Source organism: Protopterus annectens, chromosome 8.part1 (genome assembly GCF_019279795.1).
Source record: "Protopterus annectens isolate FY-2018-M chromosome 8.part1, PAN1.0, whole genome shotgun sequence".
NCBI lineage: Eukaryota > Metazoa > Chordata > Ceratodontiformes > Protopteridae > Protopterus > Protopterus annectens.
Window position 1 is genome coordinate 241,122,633 of NC_056742.1, and position 23,150 is coordinate 241,145,782.

The 23,150-nt window shown below is 37.7% G+C and overlaps 1 protein-coding gene across 1 annotated transcript in view; it reads right to left on the minus strand.

Moving 5' to 3' along the window:
• CDH15 (cadherin 15) overlaps positions 1-23,150 on the minus strand; it is a 394,116-nt gene that overhangs the window by 158,818 nt on the left and 212,148 nt on the right. The gene's annotated exons all lie outside the window — the stretch shown is intronic.

Sequence of the window (23,150 nt, forward strand, 5' to 3'; positions counted from 1 at the left end):
ACAGTATTACCAGTTAAGAAAACAGAACATCAAATGGAACATTTTGAAAGATGCATCCGTCATGCAGAGAAAGACGTTCTCTGTTTCACCATTACCATCTTTGTGACCAAGTTAAAACAACACTCAAGAAAGCTTATGGGAATGTTAATGCTTAGCTGTGTTTTAAATAACACAGTACCTATATAGCCCTTACAACCCTGATAATGTCATTGTTCAGGAAGGGAGGGTACAGAAACTAAGAAATAAGAACACAAGTGGCCGATTTTCTAGAGTACAAGAAGAAGGAAGAGTGACACAGCGGATAGCATTGTCTCCTCAGCAATTCTCCATTTCTTTTCTTGGCTGGGGTGTCTTCTATGCAAAGTCTGCATGTTCTCCTTGTGTTCATGTGGGTTTTCTCTAGATGCTATGGTTTCCTCCCACATTCCAAAGACATGAAGTAGGTGGACTGATCACTCCAAATACCTGCAGGCATGGGTGTGCACGTGTGTGTGTGTGTGTGTGTGTGTGTGTGTGTGTGTGCCTGCATGTGTGTGTGTGTGTGTGCGTGTGTGCATGCCTGCGTGTGTGCGTGTGTGTGTGTGTGTGTGTGTGTGTGTGTGTGTGTGTGTGTGTGTGTGTGTGTGTGTGTGTGCATGTGTGTGTGTTAGAACAACCGCAGCAGGGCTAGTCACCCAGCAGTTTGTAAACTTTGGCTCTGCATCACGATCCTTTTTGATGTGACACCCTGACCCCATATGCAAAAATGGAAACAAAGAGGGTTATGGATGGATGGAATCTCTAGAGTACAGGGTCCTACTGCTGCTTCCTTATGTCTTACTTAGTTATTCCTCTGCTTGTTGCCTCTGTTTGGTAGATTATTCATCAAGGCAGGCCAAATGAGAAACAGTATGAAGTGCACAGGGGTGATGGGAGGGAATCACAACACATGTCGCTGTGGCTCTCAAAAGTTAAAAGTCAGGTATGGGAGCTGAAAAGAGACAAAATAATTAATAAGAATTTAACAGTTTTCTGTCTGTATAGAACAAGTAATGCAGATAGCCTTTTTTTTGTTTTTTTGAAAAGCTGTATAGTGCTGGAGACTAGACGTCCAGGGGTAGGGAACTACTGGAAGCATGTGAATGTCATCAACAAGGAATACCTTGACCAGAAGCTGGAGAGATGGTGCCCCTTCATACTGTTTACAGTGTTAATGAAAAACCAATAAGTCTTGGTAAGAAAACTGAATTTATCAACTCACATTTTTTAAATTCAAGACCAGTTAGATCTCAGTTCACTTTTTTGTGACTTACAAAGCTAAAATGGTTATGAGTATTTGGGACCTGCTCCACCGAAAGTAAGTAACAGAAAACACAAGTGCCCCAGCACACCTGATAGTTCAAAGAACATTGCTAGATGTTGACTAATTGATGGTCCACCCAATGCACCATCAATTAGTAATGTTAACACTGCTACTGCTTCATCAGCTGCATCCACTATTCCCAGTGTTGACATGCCCCCTCTTTTTTCACTCCCTGAGCCTTTTCCTATTGCAAAAAACTTCAGACAAGGGAGATCTCGACGTCAATAGAGGAGAGGAAGGATATGTTACAGACAACCATCAGTGGAGAGACCTCCCAGGAAGTGTACTCACAGCAAGAAGTGAATAATTTAGTATTTAATCTTTCTTCTGTAACACTTACATGTGATGAAATCAGTGTGTTGAGTAAAGGTCTTTCTTTTATTCCTGTGAAGGAGATCATGTTTAGCTGAAGTACTGCTTGACTTAAGAATGTTCTATAGAAATTTATCCTTGTATCTGATGTTCAAAGAGCAAGACAAATATGTGAATGCCGTTCAAAAGCCTAGTACTTGTATTACAGACACTCATCGTTTGTTAGATACATTTGTTGCAGTCTCTGATACATAGAATTCTGACCAGTAAACATGAGACACTTACTATACTGGTGCTGCAATAACCTACCTCAAGAAACACTTATAATAGGTGACCTTAAATTAGACTGGTTAGATTGCAATTCCACACAGCCCAAAAGACATGTAAACCTACATGGTTTCTCTCAACTCATCAAAGGACCAACAAGAATCAATAAAACCTCAGACAGGCAGTCCACCTTATACTGGATGCTAACAAACAGACCAGCCCAATACCCACTCTCAGGTTGTCTACCAGACAGCCTCAGTGATCATTTTCCCACCTATCTGGTCAGGAAGAAAACAATACAAGTTAAACAACCCATTATGCTACAAATAAGAAATAAAAAGCAACTTAACCCCTGCAAGCTTACAGAGACGCTAAAAAACTGTAATTGGACACCTCTAAAATTCCTACCCCTACAAGATGCAGTAAATTACTTCAATAATACTTTTTTTACCATTTTAGATGCACAGGTACCAAGCAAATATATGCGTATTAAGACTAACTATGCTCCATGGCTAAAAAAGAAATCCTAAATCTCCTCAGGCTTAGAGATAAGGTTTGGACTTCCCGGAAAACTAATAGGACTCAAGTCATATTCCAGACTTACTGGGAGCTTAGGAATAAAGCAAAAAAGCAAATTAAAACAGATAAAGTTAACTACTACACTGAAATATAAGCCAAACACCAGAAAAACCTACAAAGATTTTGGTCCACAGTAAATAATATACTACACCCAGGAAAACCATGAACCCCCCCCCCCCCCCCCATCAACAGCAATAATGTAGATAATATTGCCACACAATTCAACAAGTATTTTACTGAGACCATCCTAGAACTAGCAAAAAATCAAACACCAACTACAAACAATCTCTCTCTCCCATCCCCAAACATCACATCTACCTTCTCTCTGCAACCAGTTACAACAGATACCATCAAAAAACTTCTAAAAAAAGTAAGACCAACCACACCAGCAGCCCACAATCTACCCGCAGAATACTGAAAGCTGACAGCAGATGTTATAGCACACCCTGTATCAATACTAATCAATCGTTCAATAGCAGAACAGCAGCTGCCTACCATCTGGAAAACCAATTACATTATTTCACTACATAAGGACGGACCATCTACCGACCTTAACACCTATCGACCTATTGCAATAGTGTCACCACTCTCTAAAACTCTAGAAAGAGTAATTCATAAGCAAGTCACAGACTTACCTACTTAATAACCAACTCCTCACTAATACCCAGCATGGTTTTAGGCCATTCCACAGTACATCAACAGCATTACTGTCATTTACTAACACCATCAATCTTCATAGGAGCCACAATCACTGTGTCTCTTCTATCTTCCTGGACCTGTCAAAAGCACTTGATATGGTCTCCTATACCCACCTCCTTAACACCCTTACAGACTTACATTTCCGTAATACCACCCTTGCATGGTTCAACGATTACCTCACAGGACGTCAACAACCAGTCTTATGGAAACAGACCCTATCACCCTTCTTACCAGTTGAACTAGGAGTTACTCAAGGCTCTGTACTAGGCCCACTCCTATTCTCAATATTTACTAATAACCTCCATCTGGAAACCACTCATTCATCACTCATACAATATGCAGATGACTCATCTGTGATATGTTCTGCACCCTCCCTACTAGAACTTCAGTCACTCACTCAGAAAGCCTTTCAGGAAGTTCAGTCCTGGCTAACAAATGCTAATTTAATCTTAAATCCTAAAAAGACCAAACTATTAGTATTTTCTCCCACAAAAACTCCTTTCTCCCCTAAAACTTTCTACATCACCTTCCATAACAATACCTGCATAACCCCTTCAGAGCATACTAAGTTACTGGGAATAGAAATTGACCATAAACTCACATTTGATATTCATATATCTCAGACCATTAAAAAAGTACACAAAAAACTTGGTACCCTACATAGAAACAAACACTACTTCACAAATAACACCAAAATAACTATTGCCCAAACCCACCTCCTCTCCACCTTATTATATGCTGCACCCATTTTCACTAATCTGAAAAAATATGATTTGCAAAAACTTGAAACCTGCTACAATAAAATAGCAAGATTTGCCATAAATTCCCCATCTAGATCTCATCACTGCCTTGCACTCAAACAGCTCAATTGGTTAGAATTGCCCCAGGCTATTACACTATTCACAACTCTCAATGGTCCATAAAATCCTCTTAGAGCCTGAAAAAATACCTGCTCTACAAACCCTCATTAAACCCAATACTACTGCCACAACTTTCCAATCCACCAACCAAAATCACATACAAACCTATATATCCAAAAATCAAGCAGGCGATTCCCTCTTCTCAAACTATATAGGCAAGCTTTGGAATGTCCTTCCAACTAATCTTACCTCCCTATCATCACCAGGAACATTTAAACCACCCTTAAAAAACTACCTCCTTAACAAATGGATCTGCCCTTGCACAACTCCCGGCTGATCAATAACTCCATAGTCTCCGCAAGCACCTATCCAAATGCTTGCTACCACACAATTACCACTAATATACCAAATTAGTAAAAGTATAAAAGTATAACTCTAAAATTCACTTGTTCATCACTATCTTATCTGTAATAATGCCATGAAACTTATAACTAATAATCTGATAACTGTTTATTGTGAATCTCACTACAAATCATGTATAAAATGCCACTTGTGACCTGCTGTTCCTATACCATTAGAATAATACTGTTATATACTCTATGGCTGACTAGACTTGTTGCATGTACAAAAAACTATGTAATAGAATAGAGTATTCCTACTCACCATTTCTTGACTTGTATTAGACATTTAGGTGTATATATGTGTGCCTCTTATTCTATACTTTACTGGTATAACTGGAGCTTTTCTCCCCGGGCCTCCACTGAAAAACGACATGTGTCCAGTTGGACTTCCCCTGTTAAAAATGTAAAATAAAATAAATAAATAATAACTTGACTCCTAGTGAATATGCAGCTCTACAGAATCTTAAGAGTTCTTATTTGATTGAGATACGTCCTGCAGATAATGGAGGATGCATTGTTGTTATGGATAGGGCCTCTTACTTGAAAGGTATGCATAATCTACTTAACAATGTCGAGACTTATCTCCCCATATCTAAATTACAGGTGACAGCCATTATAGATAAGGTTTCTTTTTTTCTTTATTATTTATTAATGTCTGGTATGATCAATGAAGATCTGTATAGGTATTTTTTTGTTGAGCATCCCGTGACTCCTTTCTTTTATGGACTTCCTAAAGTACGCAAGGATTTGGTTGAACCTCCAGTGCATCCTATCCTTTCAAGCAGGGGTTGGGTGACGAAACCCCTGTCTGTATTTGTTGAGAAGATACTATGTCCAGTTGTAGATAATACTGTGACAATTTTAAAAGACACTAAAGATTTTTCTGAAAGAACTTTATGTTAAGAGACAATCTCTGACACAGAAAAGCTTTCTGTTGGTCACATTGAATGTTGAGTTACTTTTAAATGTTATTACGAAAACGGTTAGTATTGAAAGTATCAGGACTTTTTTACAAGACACACAGGTCTTTTCTGATTCTAACTTTAACATGATTTGCAGTTTAGTTAAACTGATCCTTGAGAATAATAATTGGTAGCCAATTTTATTTACAGAAAATTGGCGTGACTATGGGCACAGCTTGTGCCAATAGTTATGCCAACCTTGTATTAGCTCATTGGGAGTTGAATTGTGTTTTGAATGATAATGTTTTTGCAAAAGATATCGTCTTCTATAAACATTTCGTAGATGACACATTTTTATTATGGGATGGCACACATACAGTATTTAATAGTTTTGTAACAACACAGAGAAAAATACACCATGGTCACTTAGGGGGAAAACTTGTTTAATCCAGTTAGCGCTTTCGTGTCCTGCCTGGACACTTCATCAGACTTACAAAAGCAGCAATATTACTCAACCTTAAATCACAACTCAATTAACCACTCATTAATCACACTATAACTTTCAAAAATGTAAAAACACAATGCAGTCATTCATCCTGAAAGCTATATATGTATATGTACCACTATAAAAAAATATAAAAACACTCTAATACAAAAACATTTATATAAAAAATACATATACAAGAATACAAAGATCATTCCTAGCATCTAATACATATATGGATATATAAGGAACATTCATTGTTGCACCACATGTCATTCATATATTGGCCACAAGATGGCAATATGCACTTAACTTTTCTAATACAGGTAAAGGCCAGCTTCTCAGTTAAAAATGTACACATAATACATCAACATAATCAATCATGCAAAGCATAATCTATAAAAAACTGTACATATGTACCTAAACACTAAAAATAGAAACATCTAAAATCAAAGAACAAAATAAAAAAGCAACTATTGTCAGTGTTTTAAAGGTCTATCTATTAAGAATGGCTTCAAACTAACTCTATCATTTAAGCCCCAATTTTTGCCTATAATCTCATAATCCACCTCATCTCATATGTTTTTGTATAATTCTTTACATTACCTAATCTTATACGTTTATTAACTAACTCAATAGCCAAAAATTTAAATGTATGTGTTAAATCATTGCTCAACACATCTCACTAAGGCATTATTATTGTCTTCTCTGTTAATGGCATGTAAGTGCTCTCTCACTCGTTCTCTAAGGGTACAGTTAGTCTTACCTATATAAAATACTTAGCTTTTAGTGCACTTTGCTAAATAAACCAAATTTCTAGAACTACAGTTGGCATAATGCTTACACGAAGACCACAGAGGTTCCTGACCAGGAAAATCCAGGGTCTCAAACACCTATCCTATACAGCTAGACTAAAAGCTCTGTCCCTCTACTCAGTCTCGTACAGACTGCTCAAAGGTGTCCTGTGTCTGGCATACAAGGCCATCTCAAACTCAGCCTTGATGGAGTTGCTGCATATCCGTAAGTCAAACTCCACTCGCGCAACCTACATGCAAGGTCTCAACCTGGTCTGTGACATTAATAGAACTTGTTGGCAGGATATATTTGTGTCCCAATGACTCCCCGGTCTGTGGAATAGGCTTCCTCTCCATGTCAAGCAGAGTACCTCACTAGCCCTCTTTAAGAGAAACATGGACAACTGGATGGGAAACAGAAAATATACCCCTGGGATCCCACCTGTCCCTAGACAGGGAAAACAGGTGCTGACTTTGTGGCAACATAGGTGAAATTCTTGGCTAGGCTTATAAGGGCCTCCGGGCAAATAGCCTAGTATCATCCTATGAACCTATGAATCTATTATGTGTACATTTTTAACTGAGAACGTGGCCTTTATATGTATTAGATAAGTTAAGTGCACTGTGACATTTTGTGGCCAATTTATGAATGACACGTAGTGCAACAATGAATGTTTCTTATATATCCATATATGTATTAGATGCTAGGAATGATCTTTGTATTCTTGTGTGTATATATATATATATATATATATATTTATACAAATCTTTTTTATATAGATGTTTTTGTATTGCTTGAGTGTTTTTAATAATGTTTTGTTATAGTGGTACATATACAGCTTTCAGGATGAATGACGGTATTGTGTTTTTAAATGTTTGAAAGTTATAGTGTGATTAGTGATTGGTTAATTGATTTGTGATGTTGATATTTAAAGTTGAGTAATATTATTGGTTTTGTAAGTCTGATGAATTGTCCAGGCAGGACACGAAAGCGCTAACTGGACTAAAACATTTTTCTTTCCCTAAGTGGGCGTGGTGTATTTCTCTCTGTGTGGGTCTATATCACGTTGTCGAAGTTTCACAACTTCGAATGCTATATGGTTGAACCCATATGTTTGAAGTTGTAAAACTTTGAAAACTTAAAAAAAATAAAAATAAAAATAATAAATTACCTGGCAGATGTAAGCAGGGGGGAAAGCCACCCAGCACCCCCCCCCCCCCGCTGTTTAAATATACCAGCTATGAGACCGCACTACAATGCAGTACAGTGCAGAAAGGGAAGATTTGCCTTTACTACACTGTAGAGTGATCTTGGAGTTAGTATATTTAAAGAGAGGGGGGTGTGGGAGGTGCTGGGGGCTTGCCCCCTACTTACAACCATCAAGTATGTTTTTTATTATTTTTATTTTTTGTAAGTTTTCGAAGTTTTACAACTTTGAACATAATGTCATATAGACCCTCTCTGTGTTGCTACACCACTTTGATATTGACTTTGGTCTTTTTTCAGAGTGAAACTTCATTCTCCGACAGCTGTTTTGCTTAATTTATTTAGGAGTTTCTTCATTCTATGACTTCATTTTTACGTTTTAGTGCTAAAAGTTTCTTTGAATCAATAGAGTTTTTGGATGTTAGGATAAGGAAAAATATGCTCGGTTGTTTTAAATCTGAGTTGTATAAGAAGCCTTGCAAAAATAATTCTTTTTTACATAGAAAGAGTAAAAGAGTAAAAAAGTATGCATCTATAGCATGTATACAGGAATGTGCTGGATGGACAGGTTCTGAGGACTATGAGATTACACAATGATGATACTGTACTTGATGGAGTTCTTGTTAATCTGAGGTCTGAATTTCTAGGTAGGGGATGTAATGCTGCTGATATAGATGAATATATAGCTACTGTCAGAAGTGAGAGAACTGACATAGCCAGACCGTATTTTTCTGAAGATTTTTCAACTGAGAAAGCTGTTGAATGTACGTATACTAATAAGACTAGGTTTCTTTTAACTTCTTCCAATGATGTAGATTTGATATGTGATGTTATTAAGCATAACTGGGGTATCTTACGTGCCAGTACTGACATAAGAGATAAGGTCGGTAAAGTACCCAGTTTTTCTTTTCGTAATAATTTGTCATTGCGTAGACAGTTACGCTATATGAACAGTGGTTTTAGTAATAAGATTGTGTTGTCAGAATGGAAAGGTACTTTTCCATGCAGAAGACAAGTGTTGTAAACATCTTTATTCTAATTATTACTTTGAGCATCCTGTCCTGCATCATAGAATAGAGTTTTCTCTCTATGCTGATTGTTTTCCTAGAAATGTTATCTATTATACTTTTTGTGAAACCTGTTATGCACTTTACATTGGTAAAACTAATCATTGTTTAAAGGACAGAGTGCATCAGCATTTAAATGATATTAAGAGAAAGAAACTTAATAATGTATTAGCCCAGTATATACAAGATTGTGGTATTGACCACAGATTCCATTTTTTGTATTAGAATTGATATCTGATAATGTCTATGGTGGAGATATTAAGAACCAGGGTGAAGTCAAAGAACTTCACTGGATTTTAGATTTAAATGCAGAATAAGCCACCCAGCATTAATGCTACTGTTTCTTTAAAACCTGTTTTGAATGCATAGCCACTCCCACACTGAGACGTAAGGTTTGTGTTCTGTGATCTGTGTTACAGTGAAGCAGCATGCATTGAGTACGTTTTATTTCATGAACTTAAATTTATATACATTTTATACATTTGTTTTGATGTTATGTTGTGTATCGTGATTTGCATTTCAATATGTGCTTAGACTTGGAGAGGTAAGCAGAGATATATATATTTGTTCTAGTTAATTGTTGTTGTTTAATTGCAAGATTATCTTAATGTGACTGGCTAGCTGACTATTTAAAAATCAGATGAGAATTTGTTTCTATATGTTCTGAAGAAGTGGACATTTTATCCATGAAAGTGCTTACCTGTTTTCGTTTTGGTTAATTTCTATAGATTGTACGGCTTTATTGTTTGATGATATAAAAAATATATATTTTCAGCCGTGGTGGTCGCACATGTTTTTATTTTTGTAGATGTTGACTTTCATTGGAAAGGAAGTTACATGAGAATAATGATGCAATCATTTCTAACATGTTGACATTTATGTATGTTACAAGAGTTGCATTCATATCTAATCATCATAGGTCCATAGGTTCATAGGAGATTACTAGGCTAATGGCTTAAATGACCTTACAAGCCTAGCCACTATAACCTGATTTTACCCAATATATGGCCCCTAGGGGCAAGAAGATAGCATGGGTTTGTGTCTATGGCTAAAGTATCTTACTGATTGCCCCTGTCGATAACAGGCATAAGCACTAGCCCAGGTTTGGATTTGCAATTCCCCATCCATTAATTTAAACTGTGTTTGAAAAAGGCCAGGGAAGGGTTCTGCTTAACGTGAACAGGAAGCCTGTTCCAAAAAAGCAGCAATCTCTGGGACACATATCTGTCTCTTCAGCATGTCCCTAGAGTGGGCAGCCCTCATGCTGTTTGACTTGTGGATGTGTAGTAGCTCTATCAGGACTGGATTTGTGAGTGTCTCATAGGTCAGACATAGGTAACCCTTTAACAGTCAGTAGGAGACAGAGTAAAGGGGTAGGGCTGTTAGTCTATCTTAAGTGGACATGTTGTTTACACCCTGTATTTTCTTTGTGAGGAACCTCTGAAGTCACTCCAGTTGCTGTAAGTGTCTAGTGAAGTTCATGCCAAATGGCTCACTGCACTTGGTTATTGTTGTAAGAATTGATAAGACTGTAGTATACTGGAATTAACTGGAAACAACTGAAATGAGACTGGAATGAATGTCTTTATCTGTTAATTACCCAAACTTGTGCTGAACACGTGCCAGTCTCTTCTTTACGGGCCAAGTGTTTTTGTACTTTTCAGAATAAATTCTGCACACGCTTTACTTCAGTTAAGGATGCTTTATTAGATATTAACAATATCCAAATACTGTCTCCAATAAAAGTGCTGATAATAACAATCTGTAGAAATTCTGGAATGCTGGATAACAGTAACAGTGCTGATAAATGTATTCAAAGTTTCTGCACATATATTCTGATTCTCCTGAATAATATCAACTGAAACAGTCTTTTTCTCCTGAATAGTATGGATATTTGACCTGATTTCTGCACTCAGGCTTGAGTGTCTGTATTGCAAAGACCTTTTGCATATCAGTCCAAAACCTAACTTAACTGACTCAACTGACCATGTCTGAAGTATGTCCTAATAATACCAAAACCCTGTAATGTACTACATGCCTCTTTAGCTTTGGTTGTCAAGCCTTGTCTTGCATGTGTCTCACAATGCCTGTCTATTCTTTATCTAGAATTCAATTGCAAGTGCATATATCTTTTGCTTGAGAAAGAAACATTCTGTAGCTTTCCATGAGAGCTGTTATTTCGGAACATCGCATGTGTAGCCAGCAAGATTATCTTTTCCTTTCTACTGAACTGTCTTTTCCTGAAACTGAATGCATACAGGAAAACACAAGTCTGACTCCATATTTTCAGGCCTATTATTCTACCTTAATGTACTATAGTGAACTCATTAAGAATAAAGGGAAAACTCTCAGTCTAACAATTGGTCTAATAAGGGTTGAGGACAGCGGGACTATAATTTCCTTGGATCTGGATGCCATACCTTTAGTTATACGTTGTGCTACATAGAAGGATTTCCTCACCACTGTGAACACATGGTGGTCAAAGTTCAGACTACTTTCCATCTGTGTACCTAGATCTCTCACATCTGAGTCTAGTCTTAAGAATGTGCTCTTTGTGTTCATTTTTTTTATGCCGTGGTTAGGGCACCAATCATTTGTCTAATCTAGACCTTTCAGAAGGATATCTATATCATTAGGGGATTCAGTGAATACCCCCAGCTTGCAGTCACCGGCAAACTTTGTCATCCAGAGGCCTTCCACATTAGCCTTGACTTCAGGGAAGTATAGTCTGAACAGGAGTGGTCCCAGCACCAAGCCCTGTGGCACACCACTAGTAATTGGCCTCTTGCTGGATCTGGATTCACCCACTTTAACCACATTTTTCTGTCTGTATAAAGCATGCAATGTAGATAGCCTTTTTTTTTTTTTTTGAAAAGGCTGTATGATGCTGGAGACTAGGTGTTCGGTCCATGAGCCAACTGGCTATCCACCTGGTGACATAGGGATTTATGCTCAGTTCAGTGAGTTTATTAATAATATCTGTGTGGGAAATTATGTCAAATGCCTTGGTCAGGTCAAGTTAGGTAGTATGTACTGTTTTACCCTCATCCATGGCCTTAGTAACTTTCTCAAAGAAATCTATCCAATTCAGTAGGCATGATCTACCGTTGACAAAATCAAATTGGGTTGGATCCAGTGTTTGGAGGTTTCCTATGTCATTATTTATCAGGTCCATGATTATTTTTCCATGGCCTTACATATAAGACTAGACAAACTTATGAGCCTGTAATTTCCTAGGTCAGTAGATGGCCCCCCCTTATAAAGAGGGATGACTGTTGCTGTCCTCCACTGTATTGGGACAAAGTCAGTCTGGAAGCTACGGTTAAACAGAGATACTAATGAGCCTGATAAGTTCTGATTTAAGCTATTTAAGAGGAAACCTTGTATATCATCAGGACCCACTGAAGACATGTTTTTAGGCTTTAGAGAGTGCAGTGGCAACCAGTTCTTTGGTGATAATTGGCACTGGAGTGGTGGAGAGTATTTATTGGGGAGAACTGGGGGTGATGCAGTAGTAAAATCTGAGCTAAATTTGTTGGTCAGAAGATTTGCTATGTCTTCTGGCTGAGTATTGATGATGCCATTCCACACATTCTTGGATGTTGCCCTTAACACTGCAGACATAACTGAGAAATGACTTATGGTAATCCTTAGCTTTGGAGGCTGATTTTACCTCAAAGTCTGCTTTCAGAGACTTGACTTGTCACTTGTTTAGACTAATGAGAAACTTTTTGTTCTGTTCTGCACATTCCCTCTTACTTCTCAACAGGATTTTCTTTCATTTGTTGTACAAATTAATACCAGGGGTCTACCAGAGTGGCTTGTTTTTGACTTGGGCTTATTTCGGTCTGGTACTGCCATTTCTGTAAGCATCTGCATAGGTTTCCTGGATTTGTGAGAGCTTGGAAACTAGCTATGGTGTCCCTTAATGGGGTTAATTTACTGTAGAGAAGTTCTTAAAATTTCTGGAGTTAAGCGAGGTGACACGTTTTACCTTTATTTCAAGGGAGGCCACTTTGTGATTTGATCTTACCACTGGGGACATCTCACTAGGGGTGTGTGTGGTCCTTTGTGGGTACAGTGAGAGATGTGTGTGAGTCTCTGACAACCTGTTTGTTGCTTTTTGTGGACGTATGTGAGATTCTATCCTCCAGTATCAATGTGCAACTAAATCTCTCACATACTGTATTTGGCAATTGCTACATTGCCTCAGGATGCTCATGTCCACCAAGCTAGATGCAGAGATAAAAAGAACATGCCCATCTTTGGTTGCAGGTCCTAATTAGTTATTGCAAGGGATAGGAGTGGAGGGTGTTTATAACTGGATGAGGGAATGGTGCTTACTTGGTGTAATCTGCAGCTAACCTAACCAGCAGTGCTGCCCAGTGCCCAAAACAGATGCTCTCTGAGCAGTGATAGTCCTGGGTGCTATAATAAGATAAGGTAGAAATGCTGCTCACTGTGAAAACTAGTTGCCCAGTGAGTAATGCAGGACTAAAATAAACTTCTGATGTGTTTTTTATAGAGAAATTTCAACTTCTGGTGATTGTGTATATACAAGGCTCCCACAACCACCACTGAGTAAACAGCAGCTATGTGCAAACTCGGGCCTTGTACACGTTCAGGGAAAAAACATGTTTTGCACAAACTATGGCCTAAGACTAATACGATAAGCATAGAATGAGCTTTTCACCAGCAACTCCCAAAACAGACGGGTGAAATCACCCCTCCCCTGCCACAAGAGTAGAGACTTTGATCCTCTTAATGTAAAATAACTTTTTTGGTGCCCAAGTGTTAAGAAACTACAAACAGACACCTAATACTAACTAAGAAACACCAGATACAATGTATTTCAATGCAGATCAGCAGCTCTTACAGCAGTTTGAAAATCCAACTTTAAACTATGAAGATGTCTATAAAAACAATAAGTAGCACAGTAAGCTTTCACAGTATAATGAAAATAAGCAATGAAGTGCAAAATGATACTCAGTTTTGTTTGTCTTACCAATGATGGCTTCAGGTTTTAGCAAAATCTCTCAAAAATCTTTGGTGATGTCGCCAAGTGATGGGCAGCTCTGGATAAATAAGCCAAGACTCACGTAAACGCAAGGTTTATATATGATCGGAAAAAAGCAAGTTTTACACTGACTATGCCCTAACATCAATCAGGTAAGCATACAATGAGCTTTTCACAAGCAATTCCCAGCTCAAATAGATGAAATTAGTCCTCTTCTGCCACAAGAGTGCAGATTTTGACCCTCTGAATGTCCAAGTGTTAAGGAAACACAAAAAGATGCCTAATACTAAGAAACAATAGATACAATGTATTTCAGTGCAGAATATCAGCCCTTACAGCAGTTTGAAAATGCAACATGAAAGTTTAAAGAAGTGCAAAAAGCAATAAATAGCACAGTAAACTTTTATATCATCATTAAAATAAGCAATGTTTCTAGATGTTTGCCTCTGTACAGGGCACTGGCATGGTAAATGGTTCAGTTCAAATGTGCCAAATTTATAACAGCACTAGAAATACAGAAAACTGACTAGTAAGCCTTCTGGCCAATAAACTGACTACACTTAGAGCCTTTTTATGTTCTTACCAACTCAGATAGACCAGGCAAATACCTACTGCCATTAGATGAATAATTCCAGTCCTCCTAAAGAGCAAGAATGGTAAAAGAGTGTCCAAATATTTGGAAGTAAGTAAACCTAGAATAGCAACAATTTTTGGAATACCAAAAATCCACAAAAACATGTGTGACCCCCCCCCCTTAGACCCATAGTGTCTGCAGAAGGCTCAAAAACTGTTCCTTTGGCCAAATTTGTAGACTATAAAACAAAACATATATGGTTCAATAATCAAGTCATTCTTAAGGACTCCTGGGACTTTTTGAGTAAATTGAAGCCAGAAATGTATAAAGAAGATGTACATTTCATTGCCATCGACATTGTTGATTTATTTAGTTGTATCCCTCACTTAGAAGGGATGGATATGTTTGAATAGAGTGTCTTTGGAGATAAACACTAAGTCAAGTGGACAAAATAGCTAGTGTTGCATTTATGGACACAAGTATTAAAGTACAATTTTATTACGTTTGAAGGTGAAGATTACCAACAAAAATCAGGGGTTTCTATGGGGGCAGTATGCGCCCCTACATATGCCAATATTGTATTGTCAAAATGGGAAGAGAAATTTATAACCAATTCTGGTTTTAACCAATATTGGCTATTGTACCATAGGTTTTTGGATGACATCGTCATTTTTTGGGTTGGGGGACATGCAAGATTTTTGGATTTTATTGAATATATAGGTCGAACTACAAGTTTTTTTAAATTTACGTATACTATAAGTACTGAAATACTCAAATATTTAGATGTTGAAATATATAAAAGTAATGGGAAATTTGAGAGTAAAGTATTTAGAAAAGAAACTTATGTCAACTCCTTTTTACATTACAATAGTGCTCACCCCTTACATAGTAAAAGAAATATTGTTAAGGGACAATTTGTAAGGGGTTCGAGAATGACTAGTTGTGATGTTGATTTTTATAATGAATGTAAGATATTGGAGAAAATGTTTTTGGAGCGTGGATACCCCAAAATATTTGTAAACAATATTAGGGAAGAGGTAGAAAGAGGTAGAATTGATAGGTTCTAACCCATTATAGGTAGGGGAAGTCATTTTGATAACAGCATCTTAAATACTGGTAAGAAAAAGAACAATAGTAATCAGGGTTTATTTACAAGGAGCTTAGTGGTGGAATATAATGCTTCCAATCAAAAATTGAAGGATATGATGAATAAGGAATGGAAAAAAATTTCTTCTTTCACTGATATGGATGAAATATCTAACATACAACCAAAAATAGTATATAAAAATTCTAAAAATTTAAGGAACATTTTGGAAAGGAATGTATGTACTAAATATAAAAGTGATAGGAATAAGTTGGGAACATACAAGTGTGGTAGGTGCCAGCAATGTCCATATATTATTAATAAAGGGGAATTATATCTTGAGAGTAGAAAAAGATGGTTAAGAAGTAGTGGTTTTTATAATTGTGAAAGCAAAGGTGTGGTATACCTTGTTATTTGCCAGAAATGTCAGTCTTTCTATGTGGGCAAAACCGAAAGGTATTTAAAGAGAAGAATATATGAGCACACATATGACATTATGAGAGGGAAACACACCAATGCACTTTTTAAACATTCCACTAGTTGTACCGGGTTTAAATTTGAATTTTTTGTGTTAGATCAAATTAGACCTGACATAAGAGGTGGCCTGTGGGAAGAAATCTTAGAAAGTAAAGAACTTTGGTGGCAGGTGAACCTCGATGCAAGTACTAAACCTGGAATGAATGAATTTATAACCATCTCTCCATTGCTTAAATTGAGAGCTAACAAAATTTGATGTAATAAACATTATGGACACTAGAGGGGGTTTATGTATTACAACTCTATTTATTATAGGTATAAAGGGCACTAGCTATTTACACGCACTAATATATTTATTATTCTTGATTTCTTAGGAATTTTATATTTTTATAACAAGATTTTAGAAAAGAATTTCATGATAGATTTTTAAATATTTATATATTTATAACACTTATTTATTTAATCAGTTTTATATATTAAATAAATTAATTAAAAGGGTAACTGTAATTTAAAGCACTTGGGCACTTTAGGAGATATGCATTAATATTCATGAGATGTGTAATGTGATTAGTTAATTTGATTTTTCAGTAGTGTTTTTATTGGATCCAGGATAATTTATTTATCTTGGGCAAGGTATTTAAACTAATGGAAATTGATTGCATTTTGTCTGATGAAGTCCATGGTTTTAGGACGAAAACGCGTGTAGTGTAATTTGGTGAAGAAAAGCGTTTATTTGTTCGTGTATTTTTGTGCAGCCCCTGGCTTTTTGGAATAAACTGTTGTGGAGTATCGTTCTTTGGTCCTTGGCATTCTTCTTTCTGGATTTACTAGTTGTTTCGAAGTGCCACTCGTATTGTTCTTTGTTTCCATGAGAGCTATTATTTCGGCACATCTCATGTGTAGCCAGCAAGATTATCTTTTCCTTTCTACTGAACTGTCTTTTCCTGAAACTGAATGCATACAGGAAAACACAAGTCTGACTCCATATTTTCAGGCCTATTATTCTACCTTAATGTACTATAGTGAACTCACTAAGAATAAAGGGAAAACTCTCAATCTAACGATTGGTCTAATAAGGGCTGAGGACAGCGGGACTATAATTTCCTTGGATCTGGATGCCATACCTTTAGTTATACGTTGTGCTACACAGAAGGATTTCCTCACCACTGTGAACACATGGTGGTCAAAGTTCAGGCTACTTTCCATCTGTGTACCTAGATCTCTCACATCTGAGTCTAGTCTTAAGAATGTGCTCTTTGTGTTCATTTTTTTATACCATGGTTATGGCAACAATCATTTGTCTAATCTAGACCTTTCAGAAGGATATCTATATCATTAAGGGATTCAGTGAATACCCCCAGCTTGCAGTCACCGGCAAACTTTGTCATCCAGAGGCCTTCCACATTAGCCTTGACTTCAGGGAAGTATAGTCTTAACAGGAGTGGTCCCAGCACCAAGCCCTGTGGCACACCACTAGTAACTGGCCTCTTTCTGGATCTGGATTCACCCACTTTAACCACATTTTTCTGTCTGTATAGAGCATGTAATGTAGATAGCCTTTTTTTTGAAAAGGCTGTATGGTGCTGGAGACTAGATGTTCGGTCCATGAGCCAACTGGCTATCCACCTGGTGACATAGGGATTTATGCTCAGTTAAGTGAGTTTATTAATAATATCTGCATGGGGAATTATGTCAAATGCCTTGGTCAGGTCAAGTTAGGTTGTATGTACTGTTTTACCCTCATCCATGGCCTTAGTAACTTTCTCAAAGAAATCTATCCAATTCAGTAGGCATGATCTGCTGTTGACAATGTCAAATTGGGTTGGATCCAGTGTTTGGAGGTTTCCTATGTCATTATTTATCAGGTCCATGATTATTTTTCCATGGCCTTACATATAAGACTAGTCAAACTTATGAGCCTGTAATTTCCTAGGTCAGTAGATGCCCCCCCCCCCCTTATGAAGAGGGATGACTGTTGCTGTCCTCCACTGTACTGGGACAAAGTCAGTCTGGAAGCTGTGGTTAAACAGAAATACTAATGAGCCTGATAAGTCCTGATTTAAGCTATTTAAGAGGAAACCTTGTATATCATCAGGCCCACTGAAGACATGTTTTAGGGTTTAGAGAGTGCAGTGGCAACCAGTTATTTGGTGATAATTGGCACTGGAGTGGTGGAGAGTATTTATTGGGGAGAACTGGGGGTGATGCAGTAGTAAAATCTGAGCTAAATTTGTTGGTCAGAAGATTTGCTATGTCTTCTGGCTGAGTATTGATGATACCATTCCACACATTCTTGGATGTTGCCCTTAACACTGCAGACATAACTGAGAAATGACTTATGGTAATCCTTAGCTTTGGAGGTTGATTTTACCTCAAAGTCTGTTTTCAGAGACTTGACTTGTCACTTGTTTAGACTAATGAGGGACTTTTTGTTCTGTTCTGCACATTCCCTCTTACTTCTCAACAGGATTTTCTTTCATTTGTTGTACAAATTAATACCAGGGGTCCACCAGAGTGGCTTGTTTTTGACTTGGGTTTATTTCGGTCTGGTACTGCCATTTCTGTGCAAGTTGTTTATATGGTTGTACATGGCTTTTCTGTAAGCATCTGCATAGGTTTTCTGGATTTGTGAGAGCTTGGAAACTAGCTATGGTGTCCCTTAATGGGGTTAATTTACTGTAGAGAAGTTCTTAAAGTTTCTGGAGTTAAGTGAGGTGACACGTTTTACCTTTATTTCAAGGGAGGCCACTTTGTGATTTGATCTTACCACTGGGAACATCTCACTGGGTGTGTGTGTGTGGTCCTTTGTGGGTACAGTGAGAGATGTGTGTGAGTCTCTGACAACCTGTTTGTTGCTTTTTGTGTCTGTATGTGAGATTCTATCCTCCAGTATCAATGTGTAACTAAATCTCTCACATACTGTATTTGGCAATTGCTACATTGCCTCAGGATGCTCATGTCCACCAAGCTAGATGCAGAGATAAAAAGAACATGCCCATCTTTGGTTGCAGGTCCTAATTAGTTCTTGCAAGGGATAGGAGTGGAGGGTGTTTATAACTGGATGAGGGAATGGTGCTTACTTGGTGTAATCTGCAGCTAACCTAACCAGCAGTGCTGCCCAGTGCCCAAAACAGATGCTCTCTGAGCAGTGATAGTCCTGGGTGCTATAATAAGATAAGGTAGAAATGCTGCTCACTGTGAAAACTAGTTGCCCAGTGAGTAATGCAGGACTAAAATAAACTGCTGATGTGTTTTTTATAGAGAAATTTCAACTTCTGGTGATTGTGTATATACAAGGCTCCAGCAACCACCACTGAGTAAACAGCAGCTTTGTGCAAACTCAGGGCTTGTACACGTTCAGGGAAAAAACAAGTTTTGCACAAACTATAGCCTAAGACTAATAAGATAAGCATAGAATGAGCTTTTCGCCAGCAACTCCCAAAACAGACGGGTTAAATCAACCCTCCCCTGCCACAAGAGTACAGAATTTGACCCTCTTAATGTAAAATAACTTTTTTGGTGCCCAAGTGTTAAGTAACTACAAACAGACACCTAATACTAACTAAGAAACACCAGATACAATATATTTCAATGCAGATCAGCAGCTCTTACAGCAGTTTGAAAATGCAACTTTAAACTATGAAGATGTCTAAAAAAACAATAAGTAGCACAGTAACCGTTCACAGTATAATGAAAATAAACAATGAAGTGCAAAATGATACTCAGTTTTGTTTGTCTTACCAATGATGGCTTCAGGTTTTAGCAAAATCTCTCAAAAATCTTTGGCGATGTTGCCAAGTGATGGGCAGCTCTGGATAAATAAGCCAAAACTCACGTAAACACAAGGCTTATATACGATCGGAAAAAAGCAAGTTTTACACTGACTATGCCCTAACATCAATCAGGTAAGCATACAATGAGCTTTTCACAAGCAATTCCCAGCTCAAATAGATGAAATTAGTCCTCTTCTGCCACAAGAGTGCAGATTTTGACCCTCTGAATGTCCAAGTGTTAAGAAGCACTAGATACAATGTATTTCAGTGCAGAATATCAGCCCTTACAACAGTTTGAAAATGCAACATGAAAGTTTAAAGAAGTGCAAAAAGCAATAAATAGCACAGTAAACTTTTACATCATCATTAAAATAAGCAATGTTTCTAGATGTTTCTAGATGTTTGCCTCTGTACAGGGCACTGGCATGGTAAATGGTTCAGTTCAAATGTGCCAAATTTATAACAGCACTAGAAATACAGAAAACTGACTAGTAAGCCTTCTGGCCAATAAACTGACTACACTTAGAGCCTTTTTATGTTCTTACCAACTCAGATAGACCAGGCAAATACCTGCTGCCATTAGATGAATAATTCCAGTCCTCCTAAAGAGCAAGAATGGTAAAAGAGTGTCCAAAGTGAAATGCTACCACAAACAAACTTAAACTTAAGGAAAGGCCAAGATAACAGCAGTGTAGTTTAAACAGCTTATAAAAATATGCTTATTCAACAAAATTACTTTGTTTTGTAGAAATGAGCCAAGAGCCACTCAAATGTGCAGAATTTATAAAGCACTAAAAACAAGATAAGCTGATTAATAAGCCCTCCGGCCAATAAAACAACTAAATGCAGAAATCTCTAGTGTGTTTCCCCACCCTATACAGACCAGGCTACCACCCACTGCCACTAAATGAAAAATCCTCTGTCATCCTGATGTAAAAATACAGAAAAGAGTTCATTAGAATGTAAAATTACACAATTTTATCCAATAGCTAGATAATAAATTCAGAGCAAATAAATCAATAGAACAGACAATGAGAGGCAAAATGCACTTTTCTTAAATAAGAACAAGAAAAGGCAAACAAATAATTCAAGATATCAACAACAGTATAGAAAGGGAGAAGCTTATAAAGCTCAATTTACAGTAAGGGTGGGCAGCTTAAAAATCACCAAGTTTAAAAAGCAGATCAAGGAATGGGAGGGTGGGCGAAAAAAATAACCAACAGGGAGTCACCAACAGTGTTTGTAGTTTTTGCAGGCACTGAGACTCATCAGAAAAGACAGGGCCACATATATGTTCTATGTGTTTAATTATCACTCAAGAAGCAAATTAACCAATAAAAAGTATATGAAATGTACAGCCTGGGCAATTTAAGTATCTATCTTCCACATAGAACAAAAACACCAGGCCAAAAAGATTTCTCAAAACAGAAAACAAAATGGAACAGGTAAAAGAGAAAGCAGCTCTATCAGTTTAAGCAACACACAGATAAAAAGAAATTAATTTCCTCACCAGCAGGGAGTCACCAACAGTGTTTGTAGTTTTGCAGGCCTTGAGTCTTATCATTTATGGGTACTGAATACTGTGGCTGTACTTTTTTGTTTATTAAGCAATTTTCTGACTGAGTCTATAATTAGGGAATTGATTTTAAGGTTAATCTGATAACTGACTATGAGTAAGTAAAATGACAACTGTATATGTACATGAGATAGGTCAGGATCATCTCAGAACTGAACAAATGGGTCACTACAGGGTATTACTCTACCTAAATTAAGAACTGTTCTACTTAGAGGCACATTTCCTGCTGACTGGAAGACCTTCTAACAGCCTCAATAGTCTCTGAAACTACAGCTAGACTCTGAGATGGAGCAGTTATCATCATTAAAACAGTGGACATTCTGCTGGAAATGGGAACGTTTTCTTCATTGCCAAGGATCTGACTGCCTGAAACCATACCCTTGTCAGCCATCTAAGTAATGCAAATAAAGCTTGGTCTTCCTTCCATGGACTCAGCACTGCAGTGCAGATTACACAGGAATGGAAGGAAGGTATACAGGAGTCTCCAGAGCCATGGAATGTGGAACGTATTCACCATAAGCTTCCTTTCCTCTGCACTACTGAGAAGAACAGATAGAAAATCAAGTTTTCCTGAGTGGTTAATAGGTTGACCAGACCCTATTTCTGAATCTACACCCTCAGCAAAGGACAGCAGAAATGCCATAGAGAGTTTGCCAGCATGTTCAAATTCCATGGATGTGAGCTGCTGAGACATCATTGCCCATTTCTGTGCCCCCACTGCCAGGTGCACATGTGAAAGGTAATATGTTATACCTAAATAAAGCCATAAGAGTGTTATCTGCCACAAGGGCCTTCTCGTTTGCACAGGTACCATGTGACAGACTGGTTGTGTGACTGAATAAGATGAAGTACCAAAAGTAGTGTTTCTTCGAAGGTTGCACATAGCTCTAAAAGGTTGATGTGAAACCCCTTTTCAGACAGAACCATTTTCATTGAATCCTGTGTTACATGGGAGTAAACTGCTTGCAGAGCTGCACAACGGCTATTAGATTATTATTAGTAGTAGTTGTTTTAGATGAAGAGTCTAATAAGCCTTAGCTGTATCAACTGTTCTTATATGACTCACCTATGGGTCATTGATTGACTTTACCTTTTCTTCTATTTCAGTTTGGTTATTTTTTGTTCTCTGAATCTCTTTCACTTGGAGACATGAGTACCTAATGCTTGCAGAAGTAGCATGAGGGTATGCCTCGCCCCCTGACTCTGCCAGAATACCCCAACCAGTGAGGCAATGTACCTTGTTTAAATCAAGAAAAACAATGAATAGTCAACACCTACCCTGTCTATAAGCATATATAAATATTTGTTCAACTTAAGTGGAACTCAAATAGCAAATGTTTGACTGAGAGACTTTTGTGAGAATTCCAAATTCAGATTTGGTAGCAGACATAAGATATTGTTAAACTTACCATCCAGCAGCCCAGCAGACAAATCCAGTTTGGCCTAGAGGTTAATTAAGCAAAACCTCACATACTCGGCAAACAAGATGAAACTGCTGAGGCCCAAAATAGGCTGACCTGCACCACATTCACAAAAGCCTCACAATGAGGACAAAACAAGAGCAAAACCTCACTCTCTTGCTCTGACCTTTAACCTCTTTTGATGTAGGGGAGCAGATATGCCAGCAATGCCTCTCACACCTATTTACACATCTTTAACTGCCAGGAATACTTGCACATGCGCATTTGAAATAATTTCAACCCCCCACTTGTCCTAACTAGTGCTCTTACATGCT